Below are 26,833 nucleotides of genomic sequence, written 5' to 3'. Positions count from 1 at the left end.
CACACCGTGGCATTCTCTCAACCAGCTTCATGAGGAATGCTTTTCCAACAGTCTTGAAAGAGTTCCCACATATGCTGAGCACTTGTTGGCTGCTTTTCCTTCACTCTGTGGCCCAACTCATCCCAAACCATCTCAATTGGGTTGAGGTCGGGTGATTGTGGAGACCAGGTCATCTGATGCAGCACTTCATCACTCTCCTTCTTGGTCAAATAGCCCTTACATAGCCTGGAGGTGTGTTGAGTCATTGTCCTGTTGAAAAACAAATGATAGTCCCATTAAGCGCAAACCAGATGGGATGGCGTATCGCTGCAGAGTGCTGCGGTAGCCATGCTGGTTAAGTGTACCTTGAATTCTAAATAAATTGCTGACAGTGTCACCAGCAAAGCACCCCCACACCATCACACCTCCTCCTCCATGCTTCACGGTTGGAACCACACATGCAGAGATCATCCGTTCACCTACTCTGCGTCTCACAAAGACAGCATTTGAAACCAAAAATCTCACATTTTTACTCATCAGACCAAAGGACAGATTTCCACTGGTCTAATGTCCATTGCTCGTGTTTCTTGGCCCAAGCAAGTCTGTTATTCTTATTGGTGTCCTTTAGAAGTGGTTTCTGTGGAGCAATTCGACCATGCTTCATGCAGTCTCCTCTGAACAGTTGATGTTGAGATGTGTACTTGAACTCAGCATTTATTTGGGCTGCAATCTGAGGTGCACTTAACTCTAATGAACTTATCGTCTGCAGCAGAAGTAACTCTGGGTCTTCCTTTTCTGTGGTGGTCCTCATGAGAGCCAGTTTCATCATAGCACTTGATGGTTTTTGTGACTGCACTTGAAGAAACTTTAAAAGTTCTTGAAATGTTTCGGATTGACTGAACTTCATGTCTGAAAAGTAATGATGGACTGTCGCTTCTAATTGCTTATTTGAGCTGTTCTTGCCATAATATGGAAATAGGGCTATCTTCTGTATACCATCCTACCTTGTCACAACACAACTGATTGGCTCAAACACATTAAGAAGGTAAGAAATTCCACAAATTAACTTTTAAGAAGGCACACCTGTTAAATGAAATGCATTCCAGGTGACTACCTCATGAAGCTGGTTAAGAGAATGCTAGTGTGCAAAGCTGTCATCAAGGCAAAGGGTGTTCACTTTGAAGAATCTCAAATATAAAATATATTTTGATTTGTTTAACACTTTTTGCTTACTACATGATTTCATATGTGTTATTTCATAGTTTTGATGCCGTCACTGTTATTCTACAATGTAGAAAATAGTAAAAAATTAAGAAAACCCCTTGAATGACTTGGTGTGTCCAAACATTTGACTGGTACTGTATAATCTCATGATATACTGTGTCATCTATTCACAGTAAGATTTTTTATTCCCAATTACAGGATGAGATATCCATGTGAGTGTATTTCAGAAGTGCAAAGGGACAGATTCTCCATCTGTATTCTGGGTGAAAGTGTTCTGCTGGGATAGCAGTTCTCTCCCAGGGAGAGATGGCATCGATGGAGAACAGGCAGTGTACATCATAGCATAATAAGGCCTCTTGAAAATGCATACAGCTGGCATCCACACAAACCTACTGAAGAAGGCTTTTCACTGGTCTTTTTCATGTCTACTACCGCTCCTCCTCTCCAGCGTTAGACATCACCGGTTTCCTAACCTCCGGTCCTGGCAACTATCATTACACGCACCTGGGATCTTTCATTTTGCGCACCTGCGATTCATCATAAGGCACACCTGGACTCCATTACCTCACTCATTACCTCCCCTTTATATGGCACTCCCTAAGGTTCTTTCCCCAAGCAGTATTGTTTATGTGTTTCATGTCAAGACGCTACTCCTATGGTGTATTGGTCCATGTACTTTGTTATATTAAACTTACCACCTGCTTCTCGACTCCCAGCGTCCTATGTTACAGAATACTGCTTAATAAAATGGAAGCAGCAGGAAATCAGAACATCTCCAAGATGGTCGATGAGCAGGGATACCTACTTCGACAACACCACGACCAGCTGCCGCAACTGGGGACGGCTATGGAAGAGGTTCTTCACAGTGTTTAATGTCTCGAACATGCCCGAGAGGCGTTACCTTCAACTAGCAGAGGATACTCTACCACCAGTCGACCCAGCGAGCCAGCACACCAGCCCATTCAGCAACCCGCACAGGTCAGCAATGCCCATTTGTTCCTCCCAGATAAATATGATGGCACCCCATCTAAATGTCGTGGCTTCCTACTACGGTGCTCCCTCTACTTTGCACATCAGATGGGAGCCCCCACCACGAGAGGTCCAAAGTTGTCATGGTTATTTATTTGCTGACTGGACGGACATGGAATGGGCCACGGTTGTCTGGGAGATAGGAGAGGAGGAGCTAGATTTGTATGAGGGGTTCATGGCTCTGTTCGGTGGTGTCTTCGATCATCCACTTGAGGGCAGAGAGGGGAGTGAGTGCTTACTCCATCTAAGGCAGGAGGAGCAAACGCTCACGTTCCGGAAAGTAGCAACATCCAGCGGCTGGAATAATCCGGTGCATCATACACCATTCAGAAGAGGACTGCGCGAGGAGGTCCAGACTCTCCTTCGACGCATTCATCGCAATGGCCATCCGTCTGGATAACCTAATTCCGGAGCTTCAGCACTCTCATTGCTTCTCTCCCTCCCTCAGTGAACACTTTGGATCAGAGCCTGAACCCATGGAGGTAGGGGTAACATCAGCTCACAAGATCATCCTCGGCCTCCTTTAGCTTCAACACCATAACCCCACCATCTCATGGTCGAGGATGAAAATCACGGACTGGGCACCTGAATGCCGGAGGACCTGCTTTCCCCTCCCCTGTGGTTCCACGTCGGTTGAGAGTACCAGGGGTATACCAGGACCGGCGAGAGGTATTTTCCAAAACCCGCGCCACCTGTCTCCCTCTTCATTGCCCCTGGGACTGTGCCATCGACCTACTTGCAAGCTCTGCACCCTGGTGCAATCACATCTACCCTCTGTCGGTGGCTGAAACCAAGGCCATGGAGGAGTACATACATGAGGCGCTCCAATAAGGTTTCATCCACACATCCACTTTTCCTGCGTCTGCAGGCTTCATCTTTGTGGCCAAGAAGGATGGAGGGTTACGCCCGTGTATTGATTACAGAGGACTCAATGAGATCCCCACCAAGTAACGCTACCCTCTCACATTAGTGCTGGCAGCCATCGAGTAGCTCCGAAGGGGCCCGGTTCTTTACCAAATTGGACCTGCGGAATGCATACAATCCCATCCACATCTGTGAGGGGGATGAATGGAATACAGCTTTTAGCACGATGTCTGGTCACTACGAGTACTTGGTAATGTAATTTTGCTTAGCCAATGCTCCGTCAGTGTTCCAGGCATTCGTCAACGAGGTGCTCCGGGACATGCTCGGATGCCAGGTGATCGTATATATCAATAACATCCTGGTCTACTTGGCTACCTTGGAGGATCACATCGCTCACGTCCGAGTAGTCCTGGAACACCTCCTGGCTAACCAACTGTTTGTCAAGGCTGAGAAGTGCCAGTTTCATCAGGAGACTGTCTCCTTCCTAGGCTACAAAATCAGCCCGCAAGGAGTGAAGATGGAATTCAAGAAGGTAAATGTGTTCAGGTCATGGCCTGTCCCAACCACCATAAAGGGTTTACAACGGTTTTTGGGGTTTGCCAACTTCTACTGCCGTTTCATCAGGAACTTTAGCTCCATCGCCGCTCCTCTCTCTTGCCTTATGACGTTGGCGATCGAGAGCTCCTGGCAGTGAAGTTGGCATTAGAAGAGTGGAAACACTGGCTGGAGGGTGCCAAGGACATATTCGTCATCTTCACCGACCATCGGAACATGGAGTACATATGGACAGCGAGAAGGCTGAATCCGCGCCAAGCCTGAATCCGTGCCAAGCAAGGTGGGCCTTTTTCTTTACGAGATTTTACTTCACGCTGACCTATCGCCCAGGTTCAAAGAACACCAAAGCTGATGCCCTGTCCCGTCTCTATGATTCGGGAGAAGGTTCTGTCCAGAATGCACCCATAATCCCCTCCTCTCGAGTCGTAGCCCCTGTGGTCTGGGACGTAAATGTGGACATTCGCCAGGCTCTGGAGAGGGAGCCCGCACCCACTACCTGTCCTCCTGAGCGCATCTACATTCCCACAGTGATGAAGGATCAGCTACTGACCTGGGCGTGGTCATGGTCAGCCTCCCTTCCGGGTATAGGCCTCAGTCTAACGGGCAGGTGGCGGGGCTGAACCAGGAGCTGGGGAGGATCCTTAGGAGTCACTGCCAGGACCGGCAGGGACAGTGAGACTCCAGCGTGCCGTCCACCGTCAGAAGTAGCAGGCAGACAGCCAAGAGTGTGCCAAGCTGTCAGCAAGGCAAAGGGTGGTTACTTTGAAGAATCTCAAATATAAATATATTTTGGCAATTTTTTTAAAACTATTTTTTTGGATACTACATTATGTCATAGTTGATGTCTTCAGTATTATTCTACAATGTAAAAATAAAGAAATCCTTGAATGAGTATGTGTCCAAACTTTTGGCTGCTACTGTAAATACGTGCTCACCGCCCTGGAGTTGGTCACTATGGCAGTTATTCTGGCCAAAATCAAGTATGCTCCAATCAGGGTGATCATGATGACTACCCAGAATTGCCCTCGCTGGAAGCCTGTGTTTCAGACACAAGGAAGTGGGTGGCTGCAAACTTTCTACTTTTAAACTCGGGCAAAACAGAGATGCTTGTTCTAGGTCCCAAGAAACAAAGATCTTCTGTTGAATCTGACAATGAATCTTGATGGTTGTACAGTTGTCTCAAATAAAACTGAAGGACCTCGTCGTTACTCTGGACCCTGAGCTCTCTTTTGACGAACATATCAAGACTGTTTCAAGGACAGCTTTTTTCCATTTATGTAACATTGCAAAAATCAGAATTTCTGTCCAAAAATTATACAGAAAAATGAATCCATGCTTTTGTTACTTCTAGGTTAGACTACTGCAATGCTCTACTTTCCGGCTACCCGGATAAATCACTAAATAAACTTCCATTAGTGCTAAATACGGCTGCTAGAATCCTGACTAGAACCAAAAAATGTGATCATATTACTCCAGTGCTAGCCTCCCTACACTGGCTTCCTGTTAAGGCAAGGGCTGATTTCAAGGTTTTACTGCTAACCTACTAACCTTTCCGATTTGGTCCTGCTGTACATACATACACATATGCTACGGTCACAAGATGCAGGCCTCCTAATTGTCCCTAGAATTTCTAAGCAAACAGCTGGAGGCAGGGCTTTCTCCTATAGAGCTCCATTTTTATGGAATGGTCTGCCTACCCATGTGAGAGACGCAGACTCGGTCTCAACCTTTAAGTCTTTCCTGAAGACTCAGCTCTTCAGTAGGTCCTATGATTGAGTGTAGTCTGGCCCAGGAGTGTGAAGGTGAACATAAAGGCAGCTCTTGCTGTCTCTGCCTCTCTGGGATGCTCTGCCTCTAACCCTATTACAGGGGCTGAGTCACTGGCTTACTGGTGCTCTTCCATGCCGTCCCTAGGAGGGGTGCATCACTTGAGTGGGTTGTGTCACTGACGTGGTCTTTCTGTCTAGGTTGGCGCCTCCCCTTGGGTTGTGCCGTGGCGGAGATCTTTGTGGGCTATACTCGGCCTTGTCTCGGGATGGTTAGTTGGTGGTTGAAGAAATCCCTCTAGTGGTGTGGGGGCTGTGCTTGGCAAAGTGGGTGGGGTTATATCCTGCCTGTTTGGCCCTATCCGGGGGTATCATCGGATGGGGCCACAGTGTCTCCTGACCCCTCCTGTCTCAGCCTCCAGTATTTATGCTGCAGTAGTTTGTGTCGGGGGGCTAGGGTCAGTCTGTTATATCTGGAGTATTTCTCCTGTCTTATCCGGTGTCCTGTGGGAATTTAAGTATGCTCTCTCTAATTCTCTCTTTCTCGGAGGACCTTAGCCCTAGGACCATGCCTCAGGACTACCTGGCATGATGACTCCTTGTTGTCCCCAGTCCAGCTGGCCGTGCTGCTGCTCCAGTTTCAACTGTTCTGCCTGAAGCTATGGAACCCTGACATATTTACTGTGATTACTATTATTTGACCATGCTATTCATTTATGAACATTTGAACATCTTGGCCATGTTCTGTTATAATCTCCACCCGGCACAGCCAGAAGAGAACTGGCCACCCCTCATAGCCCGGTTCCTCTCTAGGTTTCTTCCATTCCTTTCTATGGAGTTTTTCCTAGCCACCGTGCTTCTACACCTGCATTGCTTGCTGTTTGGGGATTTAGGCTGGGTTTCTATACAGCACTTTGATATATCAGCTGATGTAAGAAGGGCTATATAAATACATTTGTTTTGAAATAAATTTGATTTGATGCCCACAGTTATGGTAATCCTGAAATCAAAGAAGGAAACGAAAGGAATGTATTAGTGTGAGTTGTACATTTACACTGTATAACTCAATTTAAAAATTCCTAAGAAATATGTAGGCCTACAAATGAATGGTCTCTGGGAATTCTGATGGACCGTCATACGGACCGAAATATAGACTTGGTTTAGTCCCACAACAACAGCTGCAAAGCTAATATTTCTGTAAACACTGAGTTAATTGGCGTTCACAGCTGGTCTGATTGGCTGAACACAATATGCAACATCAGGGACTAGCATTAGCCACTGTAGCATGGTGGTGGAACATTTTTATTGCCTTCTCACCATTAAATCGAGTTAAGTTAAATAAAGGTTAAATAAAAAAATTGAGTTAAGGAGGAAATCGACGCCTTTGCAGGCTGAATGGAGAATGTTTTATATACGAACTGGTCCACGGGGGATACGAGTGTATCGCCGGCTGCACAGATTCCCTTTGGACAGTGAGATGAAACACTCAATATTGCCATCTGCCGGCCATTGGGCTAGCAGTTGAAATTGAAAATGTAGTTGAAATTGGCTGTTTATGCATTAAATTGGCTTTGTATAATGTATACTCATCAGTTACACAGCAGTATTTACGTTTTTTTCTCCACCATTTTACCTTTTTAATGCTTCAACATGTTACTACAGTACTACTGGTGTATAAAATCAGATCAAATAAGAGGTGAAGATACCTAGGGTTTCTCCCACAAACTAACATGTATTCAGAGGGTGTAGATGGCAGCACATAATGCTTTGGCAAAAAAAGTTGCAGAACTTTAGCGTTAAAGCTGACATCCAGTTTTATGTGGTGATAATACAACCTTTTAACTGTCACTTTACTTCTTTGTTTTGCAAAGGCGAGGGCCTGCATGGCAGACACTTGAGTTAAACTAGATATGAGTATACTGGAAATAGAGGACCCTCAGTCGGTGCATGAAGACAATAAGCCATGAAGGATTTTGATAATTTTAGGTCTGCTTCCAAACCACATGCAAGCACCTTCTCTACACTTTCAGAAAAAAGGGTAAGGTTAGGTTACAGTATTGTTCCCTCAAAATACACATAATGTACCTTACCTTAAGAGGTACACATATGATCTAACATAGTACTGTTCGATACTTTTTAGCGTAAATGTGCGAATAATCTAGCATAATGGTATATTTGTGCCCAATATTTTGAATATAAAGGTAGAGGCGTGGATTAGTGGGGGCGTGATTAGTTCTTTATTGGCCACCCATGAGTGGAAGTGTTGTACCAGTTTAAGTGGTTAAGGTTATGTTAATTAATGTTTGAGTATGTCCGCTAACACTTCTGAAGTCTTTATTAAGGCTTACAAAAGAGCATGTGACAAGAAAGAGCTGTAATTAATATTGTTGTGACCTTAACCCAACACTAGGTGACCTTGACAACCTCTTGGCGTAATGGTTAAGGTGTTGGCTTGACAGATGCTGGACCCAGGTTTGAGTCCTGGTCGGGCCTATCCTCAGAATTTGCTCCATTGGTGTCAGAATTGGAATGGTGGAAAGATGTGTAGCAGTCAGACACAGGATTGCTATATCATATGATGTGGTTTAGCTGATATGTTAAATATCTATCCAGGCTTTGTACGATCCAGAATTTGCTGCAATGTAGTCAGGCTGGAACACAACCTTTGTCTGCAGCTAGCCTAGTCTGCTGCTCCATACTGACAGGAGCATGTGAATGAGAGGGTAGGCTATGTTGGTTCCACATGGAACCCAATAGCATTCTACCTGGAACCGAAAGGGTTCTACCTGGAACCAAAAAGGGTTCTTCAAAGGTTTATCCTATGGGGACAGCCAAAGAACCCTTTTAGGTTCTAGATAGCACCTTTTTTCACCATGGCCGGCCCTCAACTTTTGGGGGCACTAAGTGAGATTTGGTTGGGGTGTTCTCATGGGCAAAACATTTTAGTGGACCCCCTCTTGACGTCAGAGATAAAAAATGGCAGTTTTAAAGTTAATTTTCTGCAATACTACAGTAAAACCGGCATAAAGAAAATGTTGCCGTTTCAAAGCACATTTTCTGCTATTCTACACACACTGCCATAGGGTGGAGAGAAAAACTTGCAGTTTTCAAACACATTTTCTGCAATTCTATTCATTTTGCCATGGGGCGGAGAGAACATTAGCAGTTTTGCTAAGGTGTGGAAATATATATTTGTAGTTTTAAAGCTAATTTTCTGCAATTCTACAAGTTTTGCCATCATTTATGCCATATTCCTGTGATAGCTGGTAGCCCTTTGGAGGCCTGCACATCTGGGCACATGTCCTGCATGACTGGTTGGTAATTCGGCCAGGATTACTATAAGGTTTAGATAGCTGGCTATACCTAGCAATCTAAAAATGTTTCACTGACATGAATTAATTGAGTGACTGTCAGTGACTGACATAACAAGAGGACCTTGTGTATTCTACTATTCTACCTCTCAACAATAACTTGAGACCCAGACTGAGTTTCTAAAATATATATATATATACTGTATTTATTTTTTCAATGACGAGGGGCCGATGGGCCATAAGCGGCGGCTCATGTCTCTGCCTAGCACAATTCAGAGTGACCCCACAGAAAGACAGGGGCATCAGCAGAAAAAGCAGACCAGCAGGGACTGTCAGATGATACTGTATTGTATTCACAGGATTTACTAGACTGTGATCATTTCTTTAATAAGCCCTCCAATGCTATAGTACCAGTTTCATTGGCTAAGCAGCACAATCTCTGTGTAGGCTATATTGTTGGGTAGGCTATAGTGTTGTACTGTCTGTCCATTATAGTTTAAGATTGGTAAATATATATATTTAAATCTTATTTAATTGTATGCTCATTTAAATAACAATAGTTGAATGTATGAAAATCAGTGTTCACTTCATTTGGATGTACCTCTAAAATATACATGCAGCACTATCAGTCTGGAGGGCACTGATTTGTCCAATGCTCTTCAATTAAATAATGGCATCTTATCGGAATAAATTGTCAGAAAGGTGACTTTCCGGGAGAGAAAGTGAAGACAAAAGGTCCAGACGAAGCTCTCTTTGAAGCACGTGATTGGTCGACTTGTTTCCATAGCAGCAAGCAGCATCGCAGACCGAGCCTCTCTCTCTCCTCTCCACCAAGGTCGGCAACAGCGGGATCTGTAACTGTCACTCATCCACATACCCTGGAGGGGAGCGTTTCCATCTCAACCAAAATAGTGCACCCTGACCCTCCCTGTACTGAGAACAGAGCTTCCGGGGAGATGAGGGACTCAGGGCCACAGGGTTCATTCTAACCAACAGCTGCGTGTGCACGATCGACCCTCCTTAGTCAAAACCTGTTTTGACGAATCTCTCCCCTACAGTAACTCCATCTTGCTGAGAGGATAATGTAATTATCCGAATGTGTTGTAAAGTCTGAAGCTGAATTTATAATGCTGTTTACCAAGAGGTTATGAGGAATCTTTATAATAACTCCCCAAGTAAATGTTGAAATTATGCATCTCCTCATAGCTGACAGGCTACTCATCCATAACATGTTGCTTCTTTCTGTGGGGACATTGAAAAAGAGCTGTTGATGAAAGTCATTTGTCAATACAATAATACATTATTACGCAATAGTATTACGTAATTATGAAATAGGGATGTATGGAAACAAAGACTATGGATATACTGACAAGATACATATATCCGCCCTAACCATGGGAGTTGTTGTACACAACGCGGCACGGCGGGCTGTCTAACTCCCGCCTAACCTTTCTTTGGATCGGTGGATACAGTATTGTGATCCATTTTAGAATATTCGACGATGATTTTTGACGTTAACCGCCTGCATTCAATGGAAAGAGATGCTATGCTACTAGCCTCATACTATGAATATGCAAAGCCATCTCAAGACAACTCGCCCAGATGTCTCTTGTGATGTCACGTGTTCTACATATATCGGTATTCGTAACAATTTAAGCATTACGGAACTTCTATTAGATCAAATAAACCTCATGTAGCAAATAAGCCATGTAGCATATTTTTTCGGTTGACCAAATTCGGCACTCTCATTGACCTCCATACAAAAACTCCTTGCTTGGTGGGAAAAACAACGAAAAAACGCCACCAGCTGGATGGCTTGTCTCTTCCTCTTCCCCACTGATGGAAATGAGATCACATGAATTATCATCCCATTGTCTGTTTAAAGCATATATACAATAGTGATGTATCATTATAAACGTAGACGATAAACATTACGGTAAAAAAATGCAGCTTTGAGCACCATGCATCTGTCAATCGTTTTAAAAAAATTTTTTTTTTACATCTCAGTCGGCCAGAAGGATGAGTCAAGGTTGTCCACAGTTGTAAATAGCACAGATCAAACCTGCTGAGGATGAGAATTCATGACATAACCACAATTAATTGTTCTCTTGGGAATACATCAACCAATAATGTTTATTGCAATGCACATTTTGGATAACATAGTATCTTTCAAATGTAGTAAGCTTGCCATCAACATGCTTTCTTCTGCTGGCTATAATAGCATTACATCAAAAGTATGTGGACTTTCAAGGAGGGGATTCGATTAAGCTGGCTTGTAAGCGTAGATTTCAGTGGGTGAAAAGGGATTTCATCCGCTCCGGAACCTGGCTGCCACCGGGGCATGAGCTGGGTATCCTGTACTGGCCGACAGCGAAGTCGGCTCAAAACAAAAGTGACGTAGGTTAAGCACGTGGAGTAATAAGTAGGATTCTGTGTTTTCATGTGCAAAAGTTATTGCTTTTGATGAAAACGATTTATCTGTCGTCCCACTGAAAACTATTTATAAAATTCGAACATATATTTTATGGAAAAAATCTGTATGTTTGTGAACGATGCATTCGGCCTTTTTGACAAAATGATCAAGATTACTTTTCGATTTAAGTAGGGCGCGCCACCCTTTTTTATTTTTTTAAATTATTTTTTATTTATTTTTATTAATAACAAATACAATACATAAAGCACATGAGGGAACACAAGCATACATAGATTACAAACAATAGACAATCGAGCTAGGGGGTACAATATCACATTACAATTACACAAGGACAAGGACATGCATATACTTACAATTCTAACAGCTTTTTTGTTAGTAGAGCATTTAACCGTCTTAAAATACAGTTCAATTTCTTTTTGTAGGGCGCGCCACCCTCATCGGCTTCGCCGGTCCACGTGACGGTCCAATGGCTGGTGCAACCCGGGACAGTTTAATAGAGTCCTTCACTGTCAAACTGAAGTTCCGCCTATCCCAAATTGATTGGTGGCAGAAGCGATTATTCCAATCTCATTGGATGTCATCCTGCCAGTTTCCTGACGACCGCAGCATTTCAGGAAGAACATCCAGACTGGTGAAAAGCGTGTTATCCGGTGAACTCGTATCTTTATTTTACCGTTCTCAAAGTCATATTTGCATGGTCGAGTTTGAGAAGCTAAAATTGTTGCAACTTTTTCAGGTCAGGGGTTTTTGTATGCGACCTTTATAATTAGCTATAGAGAAAAATAAGCCAAAACTCGATGCTGGTTTCTCAGTTGGCTAGCTACAGAGTTAACGTTACACGTTTCGAGTTGCTAGCCACAGATTCAGTAAAGAACAAGATATCTTCACGGTCACAGTGTCAAGCATTAACGTTAGCTACAATGTATCACATTATGTCTGTTGTAGGTCTGTAGGTCCCGCACCCTGCTTCACTTATCCAAACTCAAGTAGCTAAACTAGTAAATTTACACTTGCCTTTGAATTTTTCTTAGCCAGCCAGCAGATGACTGTTATAGTATGAATGAATGACATTATGGAGCAGAACCACCGCAGAGTAATTCCAGTGTCTTTGGCAGGACACACTATAAAATATAATGCCCAATATCGATTTCATAATACGATGTCGTTTGGTAATTTATCCACTGGGTGGCGATCAAGATCATGTTTTTAATCCTCAAAGTACCATGTATTTTTTTTTCTACCATTGATCATTCCTTGACAATAGCAGTTGTGCTTTCACATAGTATCTTGAAGCTCTAAAATGAAACCCTTGTTATATACATTGCTGAGTAAACCCTATATTCATGGTGATTAGAACCTGGATGCATTAGCATGTTAATTACGAGAGATTATCAGATAATCCCCAGACCTCTGTTCTATCACTAATTACTCTGACGTTTCCCCTCTGAGTTTAATTGCTATTACAGTACCACCTTTTATATTCCCACAGCAGCACAGTTTGAGAGATGGCGGCTCCCAGAAAGATAGCGTTGTTTCGCCTGCCTTCCCACCATTGGGGAGGTAATCAAGCTGTACAAACTGCGAGCAGAGAAACAGCTGTCCCAGAACGTTCTGCTGGACACGAGGCTCACAGGTGAGTCAGCCTTCTCCTCTAGCTGCAATGCACCAACACCTGGTACACTGTGAGGACACAATGGTGTTTTTTTTCTCCCCCCTGTTCACAACACATTCAGTGTGCCGGACTGCAGTGTTCACATAGGCTTGTTCACAAGCAACAGATACTACTGCTTCTATCAGTGATGCAGTGCTGCAGATCTGTTCTGGTGCCCTTGAACAAGGTTTCTGTTTTAGTACAAAAGCAGCTTAGCCAACTTTGCCAAAGAGCGATAGGAGCCAGGGATATGGTAAAATACCGTGCCCCGGCCAACCCTTATTTTGCTTGCAAGACAAATGGAAGACACTGTTGTTGAAAGGCATGTAAGATCGACTTGATACATTGTTCACCTTAATATACCCAACCCATTCCAATGTTTGTAAGTAATGCACCCTGGTCACTGTGTGTTCTGAACTGTGTGTGTAGATAAGATTGTATGCCAGGCAGGCAGTCTGACGGACGCCCATGTGTGTGAGGTGGGTCCAGGACCTGGAGGGCTGACCCACTCCATCCTCAATGCTGGGGCTGCAGACCTGCTGGTGGTGGAGAAGGACAACCGCTTCATACACGGACTAAACGTAGCTACAGGAGACCAAGCAGGAAGAGTTTGTCTTTAAAATAATTGCCCAAATTGGAAACAGTAAATACTCAAGTGCCTGTAATATGCAAATTCCGTTTCCACAGCTTTTGTCTGAAGCAGCACCAAGGAAGCTCAGGGTTGTCCATGGTGACATACTCACGTCCAGAATGGACCGAGGATTCCCAAAAGTCATAACCAAGGCATGGGAGGATGGTGAGTGAGATGAAGAAGTAGACTTAGTATTGAGGTAGATTTGCCACTTGCCTGATTGATGGAAGCGCCTACTAGATTGCTTTAAGTCTGGAACACACATTACATTGATTTATGTTTTGTACATTGTGTTGCAACAGTGTGATACTACTGATGAGTTCTAAACTTTAAGTATTGTTGATTATCAGGTATCCTATTGGAATATTGAGTGCTATAGTCTAGTTTGTACACCAGAAGTGAATGGTTATCTAAAGGGGGAACGTATTGTGTAAAGGAAGGCCAATCACATGTGACAGGCACTGATAAGGGTGGAGAGATGTGGTTTATTGAGGAAGGGGGTCGACGTCAGGTCACATTACGGGAGAAGGAACAGTTTATGGCCCGCGTCACTTAATTTCCTGTCTAGCAATAATGATGTAATGTTCAGAGAGAAGGAGCACGTCACTCAAATTGGGGTTTATATACCACCACTGGTGGAACCATGTCTTTTGTCTTATGCAGCTGTATGACCCAGTGGGTGAATAAACTTAGTTTGAGCTTTACTAATCGTCCGTGAGTTTTACTCGGTTCATTTAGAACCTAACACTACTATAACTGTCCCTCCAGATCCAGCGGACCTGCATATCATTGGGAACATTCCCTTCAGTGTGTCCACTCCTCTCATCATGGCTGGAGAACATATCCAACAGAACTGGACCCTTTGTTACGGCCGGACCAGACTGAACCTTACCTTCAGTGTGTCCACTCCTCTCATCATCAAGTGGCTGGAGAACATATCCAACAGAACTGGACCCTTTGTTACGGCCGGACCAGACTGAACCTTCCCTTCAGTGTGTCCACTCCTCTCATCATCAAGTGGCTGGAGAACATATCCAACAGAACTGGACCCTTTGTTACGGCCGGACCAGACTGAACCTTACCTTCAGTGTGTCCACTCCTCTCATCATCAAGTGGCTGGAGAACATATCCAACAGAACTGGACCCTTTGTTACGGCCGGACCAGACTGACCCTTCCCTTCAGTGTGTCCACTCCTCTCATCATCATGGCTGGAGAACATATCCAACAGAACTGGACCCTTTGTTACGGCCGGACCAGACTGACCCTTCCCTTCAGTGTGTCCACTCCTCTCATCATCATGGCTGGAGAACATATCCAACAGAACTGGACCTTTTGTTACGGCCGGACCAGACTGAACCTTCCCTTCAGTGTGTCCACTCCTCTCATCATCAAGTGGCTGGAGAACATATCCAACAGAACTGGACCCTTTGTTACGGCCGGACCAGACTGAACCTTCCCTTTCAGAAGGAGGTGGCAGAGGTGTGTGTGCTGTTTGTTCAATACTGTCTATTCTCACTCGGTCGATGTTCCTGAATCAGTAACTTATTTTCCAGTCTGATTATTCAGCCCTTTTTTGTCGATCTAACTGCTCAGGGCCAGAAATGATACTGACACAACATGTTGGGTTCCCCTCTCCAGAGGTTGACAGCCAGCAGGCAGAGGAGTCGTCTGTCCATCATGGCCCAGTACCTCTGTGCTGTCAAGAGCTTCTTCACCATCCCAGGACGGGCCTTCATCCCCAAACTTGAGGTAGGACCCCACGCTCTGCTCTGCTCTACTCCACACACACACACACACACACACACACACACAGAGCATCTTGGCTGTGTATCCAAGTTGATGATGACAATGCTCCGTTTGTGGAGCACACACACTTGTAAATGGGCTCACAATCAGCCACACATCACCCCACACCAGGGGGTAGGACCCCCTATTTACTCTCTGTTCTCCTCCTCTTCCATTTCCCCCTTTTCTTTTGCTGTCACTAGACATGTACAGTTCAAGGGTTCATTACGGCTGCGTTAAATCAATGTTGTCTCAGAAGTGTCTTCAGAATTGTGATACGTTGTTGGGTTATGATGCCTGGTGGATATATATCACACAGCAGTATTGAGGCCCCTTTTTACTGCCTTTTCTCTGTGTCGCTGGTGGGTTCCAGGGGAATGCTTATTATAGAAGATTATAGGCCTAGGCTACTGACTACAGAGAATGTTTCCCTGTTCTTGGGGATGGGCTTTAGGTTGCTGTCTGATGGACTAGGGTCCCCTGAAGAAGAAGTCCCTCTCTAGGAGCCCTCTATGAGTAAATATTTCATCTGTATGGAATGGATGGAGTAAGTGAAGTGAATGAAACTAGGGCTGATTGTTCATTCTCTTAGAAGAAATAGCTCCAATGATTATTTAATCACACAGAGGCAGCTTTTACACCGTGTGTGTGTGTAAGTACACGTGACGTTTGTGCGCAGGCGTCTGTGTAAGTATGTGAGTAGTGTGTTTATGCTGCAGTTGTTAATTTGTGCTCATGCATGTTCATCGCACAAACAGTTCTAAGTTGAATTAGTCGTATGTACGGGATACAAATGGTATACGTCGTCCTACCAAATGTATCGTTGTATTAGATACACGTGGTATACATCGTCCTACCAAATGTATCGTTGTATTAGATACACGTGGTATACATCGTCCTACCAAATGTATCGTTGTATTAGATACACGTGGTATACGTCGTCCTACCAAATGTATCGTTGTATTAGATACACGTGGTATACGTCGTCCTACCAAATGTATCGTTGTATTAGATACACGTGGTATACGTCGTCCTACCAAATGTATCGTTGTATTAGATACACGTGGTATACGTCGTCCTACCAAATGTATCGTTGTATTAGATACACGTGGTATACGTCGTCCTACCAAATGTATCGTTGTATTAGATACACGTGGTATACGTCGTCCTACCAAATGTATCGTTGTATTAGATACACGTGGTATACATCGTCCTACCAAATGTATCGCTGTATTAGATACACGTGGTATACGTCGTCCTACCAAATGTATCGTTGTATTAGATACACGTGGTATACGTCGTCCTACCAAATGTATCGTTGTATTAGATACACATGGTATACACCATCCAGCGAAATTCTTACTTGCAGGTTCCTTCTCAATGCAACAGCATTAAGAAATAATAAAAGATAAGAATAAGAACATAAAGTAAATGGCTCAGTAGAATAGAATACACATTTTAGCATAAGTACACTTGAGATAAAAAGGTGCTATCTAGAACCTGAAAGGGTCCCCAAAGGATGACCCTTTGAAGTGCCCTTTTTGGTTCCAGCCAAAGAACCCTTTTGGAATTGGTTTTTCTAAGAGTGTATAATACAGGGTGGCACAATTCATAGTCCAATATTTCCACATGTTTTAGAGAAAGTGTTTAAATTGTGCTGTATTTAGCTATCATTATAAGAGTCTGGTAGCAGCAGCAGTGATGTGTGTGTGTGTGTGTAGTATGTGTGCTAAGGTGCGGAGAATCAAATCAAACGTTATTTGTCACATGCGTTGAATACAACAGGTATTACAGTGAAATGTTTACTTACAAGCCCTTAACCAACAATGCAGTTCAAAAAGAGTTAAGAATATATTTACCAAATAATCTAAAAAGCAACACAATAAAATAACAATAACGAGGCTATATACAGGGGGTACAGGTTGGTTGAGGTCATTTGTACATGTAGGTAGGGGTGAAGTGACTATGCATAGAATCAGCAGGTGGTCAGTCCAGTTCAAGTGTTAAGCAGTCTGATGGCTTGTAGATAGAAACTGACTCTGAGCCTGTTGGTATCAAACCTCATGATCCGATACCGTCTGCCTGACGGTAAAGGAGAGAACAGTTTGTGGCTGGGGTGTGTGGGGTCCTTGATGATTTTGCAGGCCTGTTTTAGGCACTGTTTTGAGTAGATTTTCTGGATGGGTGGGAGCACGGTCCCAGTGATGTAGTGGGCCGTCTTCATCACCTGCTGGAGGGCCTTGCGGTCGTGGACGGAGCAATTCCAGTACCAGGCCATCATGCAACTGTTTAGGACGCTCTCGATGGTGCAGCGTTAGTATTTGTAGATGATTGCACAGGGTCGCATGCCAAATTTCTACATCCGCCTTAGGAAGTAGAGACGCTGTTGCGCCCTCTTGATAAGAGTAGTGGTGGTGTTGGTCCATGATAAGTCCTCTGTGATGTGGACGGCGAGGAACTTAAAACTCATGACTCTCTACTGCAGTCCTGTTGATGTGGATTGGGGCATGTTACCTCTGCTTCCTGAAGTCAACAATCAACTCCTTTGTTTTGCTGACGTTGAGGGAGAGGTTGTCATGACACCACAATGCCAGTTTATTTACCTCCTCCCTATAGGCTGACTCGTCGTTGTTGGTTATCAGCAAACTTGATGATGGAGTTGGTGTCTAGGGAGAGTGGATGTCTAAGACAAATAATGGGTATTTCATGAGCTGGTCTCCTGCTGATGACATAAGATTGAACAGCACATTGCTGTTCATTCTGTGATTTTATACCCAATAATATATATACCTCCACATGTTCATGTAAATAAACTCAGCAAAAAAAGAAACGTTTACTGCGTTTATTTTCAGCAAACTTAACGTGTCAGTATTTGTATGAACATAACAAGATTCAACAACTAAGACATAAACTGAACAAGTTCCACAGACATGTGACTAACAAATGGAATAATGTGTCCATGAACAAAGGGGGGTCAGAATAAAAAGTAACAGTCAGTATCTGGTGTGGCCACCAGCTGCATTAAGTACTGCAGTGCATCTCCTCCTCATGGACTGCACCAGATTTATTTGCCAGTTCTTGCTGTGAGATGTTACCCCACTCTTCCACCAAGGCACCTGCAAGTTCCTGGACATTTCTGGGGGGAATGGCCTAAGCCCTCATCCTCCGATCCAACAAGTCTCAGATGTGCTCAATGGGATTGAGATCCGGGCTCTTCGCTGGCCATGGCAGAACACTGACATTCCTGTCTTGCAGGAAATCACGCACAGAACGAGCAGTATGGCTGGTGGCATTGTCATGCTGCAGGGTCATGTCAGGAAGAGCCTGCAGAAAGGGTTCCACATGAGGGAGGAGGATGTCTTCCCTGTAACGCACAGCATTGATTGCCTGCAATGGACTCAAGCTCAGTCCGATGATGCTGTGACACACCGCCCCAGACCATGACGGACCCTCCACCTTCAAATCGATCCTGCTCCAGAGTACAGGCCTCAGTGTAACGCTCATTCCTTCGACGATAAATGCCAATCTGACCATCACCCCTGGTGAGACAAATCCGCGACTCATCAGTGAAGAGCTCTTTTTGCCAGTCCTGTCTGGTCCAGCGACGGTGGGTTTGTGCCCGTAGGTGACGTTGTTGCCAGTGATGTCTGGTGAGGACCTGCAATACAGGGACAGTCTGAGCACTGATGGAGGGATTGTGTGTTCCTGGTGTAACTCGGGCAGTTGTTGTTGCCATCCTGTCCTGCAGGTGTGATGTTCGGATTTACCGATCCTGTGCAGGTGTTGTTACACGTGGTCTGCCACTGCGAGGATGATCAGCTGTCCATCCTGTCTCGCTGTCTTAGGCGTCTCACAGTACAGACATTGCAATTTATTGCCCTGGTCACATCTGCAGTCCTCATGCCTCCTCGCAGCATGCCTAAGGTACATTCAAGCAGATGAACAGGGACCCTGGGCATCTTTCTTTTGGTGTTTTTCAAAGTCAGTAGAAAGGCCTCTTTAGTGTCCTAAGTTTTCATAACTGTGACCTTAATTGCCTACCGTCTGTAAGCTGTTAGTGTCTTAACGACTGTTCCACAGGTGCATGTTCATTAATTGTTTATGGTTCATTGAACAAGCATGGGAAACAGTGTTTAAACCCTTTACAATGAGGATCTGTGAAGTTATTTGGATTTTACAAATTGTCTTTGAAGACAGGGTCCTGAAAAAGGGACGTTTCTTTTTTTGCTGAGTTTATAATAATTCATAACACACTGACTAATGGAAGACTGGTGTTACAGGAATTCCTGTTTGGATGAACAGTGAAATAGACCATAAATCAATCATAAACAAAATAATAATAATTAGGTGTGTGTTTATATTTGTCCTATTTCAAATGTACAAGTGTGTATTAATATGCATGTGTGAATTGAAATGTGTTTTTTGCATATCCCACTCTCCCTGAGACACCCTCATATTGTGGGGTCACAGCCAGGCCAGGGTCTGCCATTATCAACTTAGGCCCTGAAGCAATTAGGGTTAAAGTGCTTTGCTCATGGGCACATTGACAGATTTTTCACATTGTCTACTCGGGGATTCGAACTAGCGACATTTCGGTTACTGGCCCAAAGCTCTAACTGCTAGGCTACCTACCGCCCTTACAATATCAAATCAAATCAAATTTTATTTGTCACATACACATGGTTAGCAGATGTTAATGCGAGTGTAGCGAAATGCTTGTGCTTCTAGTTCCGACAATGCAGTGATAACCAACAAGTAATCTAACTAACAATTCCGAAACTACTGTCTTATACACAGTGTAAGGGGATAAAGAATATGTACATAAGGATATATGAATGAGTGATGGTACAGAGCAGCATACAGTAGATGGTATCGAGTACAGTGTATACATATGAGATGAGTATGTAGACAAAGTAAACAAAGTGGCATAGTTAAAGTGGCTCGTGATACATGTATTACATAAGGATGCAGTCGATGATGTAGAGTACAGTATAGTACTGTATATACTTATGTTTTGTGTAAATATAGGTCCTTAAGTTCTACCAAAAGGGTGAGAGGGTGTTTCTAGATTAGTCTCATTTTCATGTCCCCTGAGGCCTGTTTTTAGCTGGATTTGTGCAAAATCTTTGTTCATAGCCACTTACCCAGAGAGTGTTTTTATCAATACCTTGAAGTGCACTCGTGGGCAAAGGTAGGACTGATATTAAGTGCTTGAGGCAGTGCAGTACGAGAGTACATTTGGCCAAGCCATCTACTACTGGCCATAACCATTGCTAAGAAGCAATGCACATGAAGTAAGGGTGGATGATGGAGAGCTGTATTCCTGAAGGCTGTGCCTCTCTGTGTCTTTCTGTTTGTCCACACCGTCTGCTGAGGCCTGGTGAAGCAGCACGAGTTCTTCGACCGAGGAGAACGTGCACATAGCCAAGCTAGACAAATCCAACATCTGCTCTACATTCTAATTGTTGGTATTATCTTGCTCTCTCTGTAGCTTTGGATTGCTAATTGTGTGTTTTTATGAATAGGGATTTGCTCTTATTGAAGTTTCACTTGTGTTTTTTCTCTTTTCTTTATTCCTGGCATGTATCAGTCACATCTGAACTATGGTAACCCGGTTCTGGTGTGTGTGTGTGATGTGTGTATTCAAATCTGTAGGAACGGGTTAATACAGACGAAGGAACGTTGCTGCTGTGTAGCTGTAATAATGTTGTTCAGCATTTCTGAGAAAATGTGTCACAAAGAACTCTATGGATAGCAGTGTGTTACACACTGCTATCTCCCATTTTTACAGTACATCAAACCAGAAGCAGGGGCTATGTTACCTATATAACAATTAGCAGTGTAACCTCCTCACCTTTTGTGAAAATGCGTTTAATTGTTGTACTCTCTAACCAACGAACAGACAACATCATTGAACCTTATAAAACTCATTAGTGAGAAAATGGCAATTGGATGAAAAAACCCATTAGTGGATTTAGTGGTTAATCCATTTTAACATGAGGGAAAGAGAGGCACATTGTAGCTGACTGGTGATGAGAAGAAACAATGTAATCCATTTTACATTTGCAGCTGCTGGTCCATATTGTCGTGACTTAGGCTTTATCCTTTGTGTTATTTCATCTGTTGCCATGCATGTTCTCACCCCTGGAAGGAATGCACTGACTACCTCTGTCACATTGACTGAGTCTGATTGTCCTTGAAGGCTTCCGTCCAGTGTAATTGGATGACTCCTCGTTTGCCCTCCGGTCCATTGTGCCTTAGGTCTGCCTGTCACGGATCACATTCACACCCCTCTTTCTCCTCCTTGATTAGCTTTGCGTGTTAATATACATATTCTTGAAGAAAATACAAAATGGTTGCTTGTGGCAAATACAGGTCACTTGTAAATTGCAAATTACATTTTTATGTTCCCGAAAAAACAAAAAAGGTGTTATTGGCTTAGTAGAAATGACAAAGTACATAAATGGCTGTCTCTCTGATGTAATATTCTGACGGAGGGTCAAGGGGTTTGTGACCTCGGCCACAGAGATTTGAGACCATTTGACATCCCTTCAACATTATCGCCAACCCTGTGTTTTTCAGCCAACCTTGTGTTTCTCAGCCAACCCTGCGTTTCTCAGCCAACCCTGCGTTTCTCAGCCAACCCAGCCAACCCTGCGTTTCTCAATGCCAACCCTGCGTTTCTCAGCCAACCCTGCATTTCTTAGCCAACCCTGCGTTTCTCAATGCCTTTCCTAAAATGGAGATTATTCAGACAAAGAGAGGAAAGCATGTTAGTGAGACTTGCCCATCCAATTCACCCCGGCCTCCTCTCCTCTAGCCTGCACAGTTCTTTCCTGGCAGTGTGATTAAAATCTGCCTGTCTCTGTCATTAACGGGTCTATAAGTTGCTCAATAGCTACTCCATCACGTCCTAGAGGGCTGCTTCTCCACAGTAGACCCACGGGCCTCCAAGCTCCACAGACAGACAGAAAGAGAAAGCTTGAAAGAGGGAGAGAATGGGATGTGGAGCGAGTTGGTGGGAGTGATTGAGCTGAGAAGAGAGGTGGAGAGATTGGAAGACAGTGGGAGAGAGCAGTAGGAGATAAGAGTGGGAATGCTGCAACAGTCAGTGTGTACTCTACATGCAGTAGGAAAGGTAGGAGAGGAGAATGCCCGGAGACAGATTCATGACGTTGATTGATCTGAAGGGAGAGTGAAGCGTACCTCCAGCAGATGGTTGTCTGGGTCAGTCACCAGCCATCCTGAGTAATGGCTGCATCAGCGATCGGCTACCCACCCTGCTTCCCTAGCTCCAGTCTCTGAGGGCCGTACTGATGTTTTCAGAGAGAATGTAAAGTAATGTACTCCATACATTTTCCCTGACACCCTTAAGTACTCGTTGCATTTTGAATGCTTAGCAGGAAAATGGTCCAATTCACGCTCTTATCAAGAGAACATCCCTGCTCATGCCTACTGCCTCTGATTTGATGCACTTACTAAACACAAATACTTCATTTGTAAATTATGTCTGCGTATTGGAGTGTGACCCTGACTATCCGTAAATTAAAAAAGAAAGAACCTTGCCGTCTGGTTTGCCTGAACTCAGTTGTGAGTGTTGCAACCAAGGATAGACGATTTTTACGCACTTCAGCACTCGGTGATCTTGTTCTGTGAGCTTGTGTGGCCTACCACTTTGCAGCTGAGCCGTTGTTGCTCCTAGACGTTTCCACTTCACAATAACAGCACTTACAGTTGACCGGGGCAGCTCTAGCAGGGCAGACATTTTACAGAAGGACTTGTTAGAAAGGTGGCATCCTATGATGGTGCCACGTTGAAAGTCACTGAGCTCGTCTGTACGGGCCATTCTACTGCCAATGTTTGTCTATGGAGAGGGCATGGCTGTGTGCTCTATTTTCTACACCTGTCAGCAACAGGTGTGGCTGAAGTAGCCAAATCGACTGATTTGAAGTAGTGTCCACATACATTTAGTGTATATACCAGGCAGTGTCAGAGGAAAGGCCTAAAAATGGTCAGACTCCAGCCACCCAAGTCATAGACTGTTCTTTCTGCTACCGCATGGCAAGCGGTACCGATGCACCAGGTCTGGAACCAACAGGACCCTGAACACCTTCTACCCCCAAACCATAAGACTTGTAAAGTAGTTAAGCAAATAGCTACCCGGACCATCTGCATTGACCCTTTTTTCACCAACTCCTTTGACTCATCATATACGCTACTGTTTCTGTTACTTTATAGTTATATTGAAGTTATTATCATTGTGTGTATTATTACGTGTGATTACTCTTCTATTTGTTTAGTTTTTACATTGTACTACAGCACACAATTCATCTAGGCCGTTTCCTATCCTATATAAATGGGGTCAACCATGGTATTACCAGAGTTTAGGAAAGATAATGCCTGAAGGCTTGTACTCGATACATCATAGTTCCAAGGTAAATTTTATAAACAATTTTGAATCCTCCCTTAAACAAAATGCCTAGAGTGCCTTCAGAAAGTATTCACACCCCTTGACCTTTTCCAGATGTTGTGTCACAGCCTGAATTTAAAATGCATTCAACTGAGATTTTGTGTCACTGGCCTACACACAAGACCCCATAATGTTTTTGAATGACTACCTAATTTCTGTACCCCACAGTCAAGCAGTGAATTTCAAACACAGATTCAACCACAAAGACAAGGGTGGTTTCCCAATGCCTCGCAAAGAAGGGCACCTACAGTATTGGTAGACGGGTAAAAAAAGAAATAGAAACAGATATTGAATATCCTTCTGAGCATGGGAAAGTTATTAATTACACATTGGATGGTGTATCATTACAAAGATATGTACTTTATGTCCTGAATACAAAGTGTTATGTTTGGGGAAAAACCAACACAACACATCACTGAGTACCACTCTTCATTTTCAAGCATGGTGGTTGCTGCATCATGTGGCTGCATCGCGTTATGGGTATGCTTGTCATCGGCAAGGACTAGGGAGTTTTTGGGAGGGATAAAAATAAACGGAATAGAGCTTAGCACAGGCAAAATCCTAGAGCAAAACCTGGTTCAGTCTGCTTTCCAACAGACACTGAGAGACAAATTAATCTTTCAGCAGGACAATAACCTGAAAGACCAAAAATGCACTGGAGTTGCTTACCAAGACGACATTGAATGTTCCTGAGTGGCCTAGTTACAGTTAAATCAGCTTGAAAATCTAACGCAAAGCTTGAAAATGTTTGTCTAGCAATGATCAACAACCAACTTGACAGAGCTTGGAGAATATTTTTAATAATAATGTGCAAATATTGTAAAATCCAGGTGTGCAAAGTTCTTAGACTCACCCAGAAAGACTCACAGCTGCAATCACTGCCAAATGTGATTCTAACATGTATTGACTCAGGGGTGTGAATACTTATGTACGTGAGAGATATCTGTATTTCATTTTCAATATATTAGCAAGAAAATGTGTATTGTGTGTAGAATCAATACATAAGCTGTTAACTCTGTGTTTTATTTTTAAAGATTTGAATTAAAAAGGTCAAGCACTGTGATTTTACATTTTTCATTTCAGCCTGTTCAGTGGGCACTTCAGCTGAGCGGTGTGCTTTTCACATATACACACAAAATAGAAAGCCTGGGCTGCTGGAAAAAAACATGGTCTGTGCCAACAAACAAAAAAAGGTTTGATTAATTTGTTTCCAGCTAAAGTCATACAATTACTGTAGATCCCAAAAAATATTTGCAATGCAAGAACAATATAATTGTTTTCTGATTATCCAAATGCCATAACCAACTCTGATTTTCTGTTTGGTTAATTCAGAACAGCCCTGGAAACGATACCTAATAACTACGTGTGAGGAAAGGTCTGTTTCAATAGAGACCTTTTTCTATTCATCACTCTGTCATGTAGTGGACCTTACCTTTTAGCCAATCTTTTTAGTGCCGTAACTCTTCTAATGCTTCTGGTGATCTGAAATATTCAAATGCTTCTTTGAACTGTCAGGGTGTCTTTGTCATCATACTGCTTCTCTCAGCACTTCACTGCCGCAGCAAGGTCATTGCCATTACTCCCCAGTCTCCGATGTGTACTGGAACAGGAGGGCAACGTCTTGGACAATGCAAGGTCATTGCCATTACTCCCCAGTCTCCGATGTGTACTGGAACAGGAGGGCAACGTCTTGGACAATGCAAGGTCATTGCCATTACTCCCCAGCCTCCGATGTGTACTGGAACAGGAGGGCAACGTCTTGGACAATGCAAGGTCATTGCCATTACTCCCCAGTCTCCGATGTGTACTGGAACAGGAGGGCAACGTCTTGGACAATGCAAGGTCATTGCCATTACTCCCCAGTCTCCGATGTGTACTGGAACAGGAGGGCAACGTCTTGGACAATGCAAGGTCATTGCCATTACTCCCCAGTCTCCGATGTGTACTGGAACAGGAGGGCAACGTCATTGCCATTACTCCCCAGTCTCCGATGTGTACTGGAACAGGAGGGCAACGTCTTGGACAATGCAAGGTCATTGCCATTACTCCCCAGTCTCCGATGTGTACTGGAACAGGAGGGCAACGTCTTGGACAATGCAAGGTCATTGCCATTACTCCCCAGTCTCCGATGTGTACTGGAACAGGAGGGCAACGTCTTGGACAATGCAAGGTCATTGCCATTACTCCCCAGTCTCCGATGTGTACTGGAACAGGAGGGCAACGTCTTGGACAATGCAAGGTCATTGCCATTACTCCCCAGCCTCCGATGTGTACTGGAACAGGAGGGCAACGTCTTGGACAATGCAAGGTCATTGCCATTACTCCCCAGTCTCCGATGTGTACTGGAACAGGAGGGCAACGTCTTGGACAATGCAAGGTCATTGCCATTACTCCCAGTCTCCGATGTGTACTGGAACAGGAGGGCAACGTCTTGGACAATGCAAGGTCATTGCCATTACTCCCCAGTCTCCGATGTGTACTGGAACAGGAGGGCAACGTCTTGGACAATGCAAGGTCATTGCCATTACTCCCCAGTCTCCGATGTGTACTGGAACAGGAGGGCAACGTCTTGGACAATGCAAGGTCATTGCCATTACTCCCCAGTCTCCGATGTGTACTGGAACAGGAGGGCAACGTCTTGGACAATGCAAGGTCATTTTCAGCTGCTGTCCATGACCGTATTATATCGCCAATATGGACTCTCATGAAGATGATGGTTGTCCAGAAGAAAATGCCTTGCATTAAGTAAGGTGAAATATTGGCATGCCTTGGGTGATTGTTCTCAGCGATGCATTACAGCACTATGGTTATTGCTGATGGGGTTTTGATGAGCGGTAGGGCGTTGAGATTCTTGGCCCAGCGTATATTTATCTTTGTACCTGCCAACATCATGACTTCAGAGCTGCTTCACGGCTAAATGCTTGTTAGTGATATCCTTATTATGAAACATGCATTTTTAGTTAACTCTGGCTGTAAAATGTTATCGGTTTAAAAATGATATCGATAAACAGCTGATTTGATTTAGAGCCTCAACCACATACATCTACAGACTATCACGCATCTTGCTGTTACTGAGCGTGCGCAGTGCAAGTCAACTTGTCTTGACGCTCAAGGTGGGATATACAGTTGGATT

At 43.9% G+C, this 26,833-nt stretch overlaps 1 pseudogene; it reads left to right on the top strand.

Moving 5' to 3' along the window:
• The first annotated feature begins 11,696 nt into the window (after nucleotides 1-11,696).
• Nucleotides 11,697-26,833, top strand: part of LOC115146333 (mitochondrial dimethyladenosine transferase 1-like) — a 35,424-nt pseudogene continuing 20,287 nt past the window's right edge.

The sequence above is a fragment of the Oncorhynchus nerka genome, linkage group LG18, assembly GCF_034236695.1.
Source record: "Oncorhynchus nerka isolate Pitt River linkage group LG18, Oner_Uvic_2.0, whole genome shotgun sequence".
Lineage (NCBI taxonomy): Eukaryota > Metazoa > Chordata > Actinopteri > Salmoniformes > Salmonidae > Oncorhynchus > Oncorhynchus nerka.
The sequence above is the reverse complement of the archived record's forward strand: the minus strand, read 5'-3'. Positions and strand labels throughout refer to the sequence as shown.